The sequence below is a fragment of the Thamnophis elegans genome, chromosome 11 (assembly GCF_009769535.1).
Source record: "Thamnophis elegans isolate rThaEle1 chromosome 11, rThaEle1.pri, whole genome shotgun sequence".
NCBI classification, from domain to species: domain Eukaryota; kingdom Metazoa; phylum Chordata; class Lepidosauria; order Squamata; family Colubridae; genus Thamnophis; species Thamnophis elegans.
The window spans coordinates 3,582,964-3,590,990 of NC_045551.1; positions in this window are offsets into that span (position 1 = coordinate 3,582,964).

Consider the following 8,027-nt stretch of genomic DNA (forward strand, 5'->3'; position numbering starts at 1 on the left):
CAACTTGCCTCCAGAAGTTGTGAATGCTCCAACAGTGGAAGTTTTTAAGATATTGGATAACGATTTGTCTGGAGTGGTGTTGGGTTTCCTGCCAAAGCAGCGGGTTGGACTAGAAGACCTCCAAGGTCCCTTCCAACTCTGTTATTCTATTCTATTCTATTCTATTCCATTCCATTCCATTCCATTCCATTCCATTCCATTCCATTCCATTCCATTCCATGCTAAGAGATAGTTTGGCTTGTCATAAAACAGATGGCATTATATGAGATTTTAGTAGCTTTAGTTATCATTGTAAGAGGTACTACACAATTACGAAAAGACTTCCATGAGGGACATACTGTTATTTAGATCTTCTGTTACACTGTATAGTAACAGTGTACACAGTGTACTTTTTGCAAGGAACTGCATCTCCATGTGAATGTAGCCTTTGCTGATATTAGGTGAAAGGGAATTGTATTGTATTATATCTGCTATTAATCACCCATAAAGCCCTACATGGCAGTGGATCTGGATACTTGAGAGACCGCCTTCTGCCAATTACATCCCTGCGACCGATAAGATCCCATAGATTAGGCCTCCTCCGCATTCCATCGGCCAGCCAGTGTCGGCTGGCAACTACAAGGAGGAGGGCCTTCTCAGCAGTAGCCCCGACCCTTTGGAACGAGCTCCCCGTGGAGATTCGTACCCTCTCCACCGTCCAGGCCTTCCGCATAGCCTTGAAGAACTGGCTCGCCCGTCAGGCCTGGGGATAGGATAGTTGCCCCTCCCGAATGATGAATGTATGTTGCTTGCTATTTTATTACATGTTGTCCTACTGTCTGTATTCCCCCCCTTCCCAGTCTTTGTGTGAGCCGCCCTGAGTCCCCTCAGGGAAAAGGGCGGCCTACAAATTCTAATAAAATTCTAAAATTCTAAAAAAAAAAAAATTCCCCTCCCTCCCTCCCTCCCCCTCCCCCTCCCTCCCTCTCTTCCTCCCTCCCTCCCTCTCTCTGTTATGTCAAAGCACCTGGAATGCCCAAATATGGGAGAGAGTTAAATAGCTTGAAATAGATCTATACAGTCTCCCTTTATTTATTTATCAGCACAAATGCAACATACAGTATTTATGTATGTATGTGTGTGTCTGTGTGTATGTTAGAGAGAGAGAGAGAGAGAGAGAGAGAGAGAGAGAGAGAGAGAGAGAGAGAGAGAGAGAGAGAGAGAGAGAGGAGAGAGAGAGAGAGAGAGAGAGAGAGAGAGAGAGAGAGAGACGTAAATGTCAGTCTGCCTGCATCTACATCTACATATCTCAGGGATTTTATATGTTCTTAGGGAAGAGATTGAACTGAAGGCTTCTTCCTCCTCCTCTTCTAAATTAAGGGACACTTATGTGACCCTGATATCCAGCAGTTGCTCTTAAAAACTCTGGCCTTTTTTTAAATATAGAGTATAGATTGTTGAAATTAAATCCTGAGCCCTTTTTAAAAAAAATCTTTTACCGCTTTTTTGTGTCTCCGTCTTCCTGGTTTTGCCAACTGACTGCATTTCAGATCGGATTATATTTGATAAATAAACATCAAGCCATATTGTTGCACGCTGCATTGAATAATACGGAATGCGTGCGAGATTTGGTATGGCTCGAATGTAAAGATGAAATTGGTGTGTGCTGAATGCAAGCAATGGAAACAAAAAAATACTGTTTCCCCTTTCCCCCTCCCCGCTATTTCTTTCTATCAGCCGCCTAGCTGCTGGAGTCTGTGAAACGCCTCCAGTGAATGAGCTCATCCCGTATCTCATCTGACAGCCTCACTTTGAACTGGTCAGGTAAGTCACTTTCATTCCAGCCCACATCCTGAGCTAACAGCTGAAACTCAGCAGCACGCTGCCATGCTCATGTGGATGTTACCCTACTGCAGGTGACAGATTTCAGAGCTGGCAGCCATTTGCTGGACTAAATCCTCAAAGTTCCCTCTCAGCCATGCCACCGACTTAAGTTTGGTTGTCAAATTCTCGCTGGATGCCTAAAAGAGGAGTTGTCTATAATATCACTCCCCTTAATCATTACATATTTGTTGGCTGGCGGAAAAGTCATCAAATCTCAACCAACTTGTCTCGTCTGAATAATATATAGTTCACACTGAGTGAGAAATAAAGTAGATTGGGGATTTCCAGCCTAGCTATGAGGCAAGGAGGCAGTTATTCACTTTACGAAGAACTCCAGCTGCTCCAGCCACAGGATCTCGAGCTAAGATTAATAGGATAATCCTTAGTTGCAATAGATTTGTCACCTACTGGGCTACCTGGCTAGTCTTATGGGTTTATGAGTCCATTGGGTTGCCACTGGTTTTGGTCCTACGACAAAGTATTGGTCATTTGATCACCAATTATAAAGGGTGGTAGAAGAACCTCATTATACTATATTTTTCTGTGTATAAGACGCAACGTTTTCATTAAAATGTTTACTTGAAAATGGAGGGGCGCCTTATACACAGGAGGCCGAGAGGAGAAGGCGTGGCCCAGTGGTGGGATTCAAATTATTTAACAACCGGTTCTCTGCCCTAATGACCATCTGGGTAGGCGTGGCTTGGTGGTCATGTGACTGGGTGGGCGGGCCAACTCAACGTTACTCAGGTCGATGGGCGCTTCGCCTTAGCTGTTACAATGTAATAAGGGTTAACCGGAGAGGCAGTTTCTGTAAGCAGGGCAATAAAGATTAGGCTAGAAACAGCACCAGAATGTTTCCTTCCTGCCTTCCTTACAGGATTAGCCCTGTAAAGCGGGGAAAAACCAAAAGGAGATTTCTTCCAACAACTGGTTCTCTGAACCTCTTAGAAAGTTAAGAACCGGTTCTCCCGAATAGGTGCGAACTGGCTGAATCCCACCACTGGCATGGCCCATCCTCTTCCTCCAGCTCTGCCAGATGAGCCTCTACTTTATATGCAGCTCTATCATTCCTCTCTATTTCAGTTGTTTCCTGTATCACATGCCACTCTAGGTTTCATCTCTATTGTTCCTGTGATGCATTTCCTGTTCTCGTATTACACAATCTCTGCAGAGGGATGGCTTGTAGTGTCCTTACTTACTGTACATGAAACATGGGGGCGTCTTATACATGGGGCATCTTATAGACAGAAAAATACAGTATTCTTTGATACTTTGGGGTAGCTTCCCCAAAGCTACCAGGATCTTCCAATCAGAGCTCAGCCGTTTCTACTTTCTTTTTCTTTTTTCATTTTCTGAGTTTGAACTCTGTCTCTGTCTAAAAATGAACAGCAAGCTTCACGTTGTGCATGGCAGAAAAGAGAATCATCTTACACATTGTACCTGGGCAACCCTTGGGCAGCAGATATTAAATCTGAATGCCATGGTTAGTTTTCACCTTAGAATGAAACAGAGAGACCCATAGATTTGCAGAAGAAGCACATCAGGGGTCTCCAAACTTGAGAACTTTAAGACTTGTGGACTTCAACTCCCAATTCTGGGAGATGAAGTCCACAAGTCTTAAAGTTGTCAGATTTAGAGACCTCTGGAGTACACAAAAGCACAAACACACACCTGGTTGGGGGGGGGGAATCTCTTACATTGCCTTTCCTCTCTAGCAATCTGCATCTGAATTTTTTAAAATAAATTCTCCTAGTCCTGCATGGAAGAGAAAAACAGTCCTTTTTGTAGGGAATAGATTTTCCAAATAGTTGCCCAACGTTATGTAGAATGGACTAATCCATAATCTATTACTAGAGCCGAGGTGGCGCAGTGGTTAGGGTGCAGTACTGCCGGCCACTTCAGCTGACTGTTATCTGCAGTTCGGTGGTTCTAATCTCACCGGCTCAAGGTTGACTCAGCCTTCCATCCTTCCGAGGTGGGTGAAATGAGGACCCAGACTGTGGGGGCGATATGCTGACTCTGTAAACCGCTTAGAGAGGGCTGAAAGACCTATGAAGCGGTATATAAGTCTAACTGCTATTGCTATTGCTATTGTTATCTGCAGTTCGGTGGTTCTAATCTCACCGGCTCAAGGTTGACTCAGCAATAGCAATAGCAATAGCAGTAGACTTATATACCGCTTCATAGGGCTTTCAGCCCTCTCTAAGCGGTTTACAGAGAGTCAGCATATTGCCCCCAACAATCTGGGTCCTCATTTTACCCACCTCGGAAGGATGGAAGGCTGAGTCAACCCTGAGCCGGTGAGATTTGAACCGCTGAACTGCTGATCTAGCAGTAGCCTGCAGTGCTGCATTTAACCACTGCGCCACCTTGGCTCTTCCATCCTTCCGAGGTGGGTGAAATGAGGACCCAGACTGTGGGGGCAATATGCTGACTCTGTAAACCGCTTAGAGAGGGCTGAAACACCTATGAAGCGGTATATAAGTCTAACTGCTATTGCTATTGCTATTGTTATCTGCAGTTCAGCGGTTCTAATCTCACCGGCTCAAGGTTGACTCAGCCTTCCATCCTTCCGAGGTGGGTGAAATGAGGACCCAGATTGTGGGGGCGATATGCTGACTCTGTAAACCGCTTAGAGAGGGCTGAAAGCCCTATGAAGCGGTATATAAGTCTAACTGCTATTGCTAACTGCTATTGCTGATTTAGGTCTATTCCCTGTCTATGGAAATCATTTCTATTACAGTATTTTTCTTTCATTCTATTAGCAATCCCAACAGCAACAACATAGGAACAAATGATAAAGTATCTTCCAAATGAGGCTGTTGTGTTGGACTTGCTTCAAAAACAGTTCCAGGTTTGTGGGTAATAGAGTGGATTTATAGTTTGCCCATTGTTTCCTTAGGAGAGCTGTGGGCTTTCTACATAAGGTAGCTGCAATATAAAAGGAAAACACACATTTTTGAAGCTGTCTGGGTGGAAGGCATCTGAAACAGAGAAAAGTTGGAAGAGGAAAAAAAAAATCTATTGGCAGAATGGAATTCCTGCAGGGTTATACGGACATCTAGTGGCCCTAATGGAAATTTCATCTTGCAGTCCTTTAAAGCAGTAATTCTTAAAATATTTTGCTCTCGGGGGGCCTTTCCTCTTTAAAGCATGTAGAGGTCCCTAAAACAGCTTTTGTGGGATGGGTTCAATTTATTGATATATGCCTTATTCAATTTTTAAATTGATATATTTGCTGCCACTATTGCTTCACGTGACTGTATAATGGGATTTTAATCATTATTTTCCGGTATATTTTTCACTTTTTCATCTGAAATACAGATTTAAATGAAAACAAAAAGCATTTCCAATATTTTGTATAGTTTTTGCTATTGCCCCAAACTCTTTAATATTTACTTTTCTTCATTTACATCGTATAAACTCCAAGGTAAGAAAAAAAAAAGATATTTTAAATACTTTCTCTCCAATTTCACTATTTCTTTTATACATGTCTTTGAAAATCCAGTCCAAGAATGTGACCAAGAGGATAGGAACACCCTTTTTTCAAAAAAAAAAAAAAAAGGAAGGAAGGAAGGAAGGAAGGAAGGAAGGAAGGAAGGAAGGAAGGAAGGAAGGAGGAAGGAGGAAGGAAGGAAGGAAGGAAGGAAGGAAGGAAGGAAGGAAGGAAGGAAAGAAATAAAGAAAGAAAGAAAGAAATAAAGAAAGAAAGAAAGAAAGAAAGAAAGAAAGAAAGAAAAACTCTCTATTAACTTTACTTTTCAGTAAGGATATGTTTAACCTTGGGAAACAAACCAGAAAGAGTTTTCACAAATAAAAATAAACTGCACTAGAAATTTAAGCTCAGGAGGAGAAGCCAACTGTCATTTTGATATAATAGACTTGCTTACCTAGAGCTAACTGGGAATAAACTAAACAAATGTGTTTGAACTTGGACCAAGACACTTAAAGTAACAAAAATGGGTCAATAACAGGAAGGAAGGAAGGAAGGAAGGAAGGAAGGAAGGAAGGAAGGAAGGAAGGAAGGAAGGAAGGAAGGAAGGAAGGAAGGACCGCCAATAGCAACCCATTATTGTTGATGACAGCAGGTAGTTGAGTCTTTAAAAGAAGTATGATTGTAATGGATAAAAATATAAGAATATGGATTTCCTAATATTTAAAAAGAGTCAACATTTATAAAGATTTAGACTTCTTATTCTTTGAGCCATTTTGTAATGAAAAATGCTGTGACTCCAAGAACAAGAAGTCTTTCTTGTTCTCAAAGAACAGGAAGAAGACATAATGGGATGGGTCACATTTTTTGGGAGGGTTGGAGGATAGATTTTATGATTTATTCCAGTATCCAGTGTCTCAGGCCAGCATGGCCGCTGATGTGATATAAACACTCAGGAGCTTTTCTACACGACATGGCTAGGCAACGTTGATGTCTGACGTAAGTGAGTCAAGTCTTCAGGAAGCTTAATCACTCTTTTCAACTTTTCCTTGTTAAAAGAAAACAGAAAACCTAGAAAATTATGTCATGGAAACTTAGCCGCTTTGTCTCCAAGATTCTACAGTGCCATCTGAGATTCTGCAGAGCACAAGTTTATCCCGAGATTTACCAATCTCTCATATACAGCTTTTGCAGAAAAAAAAATGGTTTGGTGTTTTATCTTCTATATTTTGCTGGGGTGGGGGGAGTGGGGATGTTTGTATGTGTCCCTATCAATATTCTCATGAACACAGGAAGCAAACCCTTAAAAGTCTCTGCCACTATTGCAAGTAAGATGGATAGTCCTGTCATCTCCCATGGAAAGCTACCATCCTGCAGTCTCCTTATGAAGAGCAGCCTTCTGGAGCACATATGAGTGATTTCCTTTCCTCTCCTTATCTAGAGAGGTTCTAAAAAAAAAATCAATCTATTGACCCATTCCTTGGTCTTTGCCATGGTCACCAGCTCACTTTCAGAGAACATAGCAATAGCAGTTAGACTTATATACCGCTTCATATGGCTTTCAGCCCTCTCTAAGCGGTTTACAGAGTCAGCATATCGCCCCCACAGTCTGGGTCCTCATTTCACCCACCTCGGAAGCATGGAAGGCTGAGTCAACCTTTGAGCCGGTGAGATTTGAACCGCTGAAGTGCAGATAACAGTCAGCTGAAGTGGCCTGCTGTACTGCACCCTAACCACTGCGCCACCTCGGCTCTTCAATTTGCCATACTTTCCACAGAAGCCCAAAATGAACAGGGACGTGCAGTCAGGGGAGGCAGAGGAGGCAGAGCCTCACCACTGTCATCATGAAAAGAAAAGGAAATGTAAAAGGAAAAAGGCAAGAGCCGAGGTCAGGCTGAGCTAGTTGCTGCCAGGGAGGAAGGAGGGGAAGGGAGAAGAAAAAGAAAGAAGGAAAACTTATTTAGCAAAGGAGAAAAACCAAATGCTGCCGCTTTAAATCGGAACTGAGCATGCCTGGCTGTGGAATTCTGGGAGTTGAAGTCCACAAGTCTAAAAAAATTGCTGCCTCACCAGCCATAAACCTCACCGCACATCACTGAAAATGAAGCATCTGTGCTCTGACTGACAATTCCTCTAGCTAATCATGACATCTCTATTGGATGGGAATGTCCCCTGAAGGTTCTTCCTCAAAGATAGAAAAATGAAATAAAAAGGAAGAACAATTTCTTTTCCACCAAACAGAGTAACAGTGTATTAAAAAAACACAGAAGAAATTTTTGACATAGTATTAATAAAATACGGTAAGAAATTACTCCCCAAACACTCCATTGTTTGTTATAGTTCAATCTGGAAATCTACTCCTGGCCTACCAGTTCAATGTTTCTGGCCGGATGACTTCCTTATGCATTGCAACTATCTTTTGATGAAAGTAGTTCAGTTAAAACAACTGGGTGAGAGATTTTCCTTTCTAAGGTAGAGTTTTCTCTGATGTGAGCAATCTGAAAGCTCTCCTGATAAGTGGCAACAATGAATTGAATGAATTGAAGCTTCTCTTAAAATATTTCTCACATCTCAGCTTCCCAACTGGGGCTTACAGCAAAGTGTAAGACAATATAGACATACTATATATAGCATTGCAGCATGAACTGATTATTTTAAACAGCTTCTATTTTTTAGAGAAATATCCGCTAGTATAGTCAGAAAGTGAGAATCAGGCTAATCCTTTAGATTC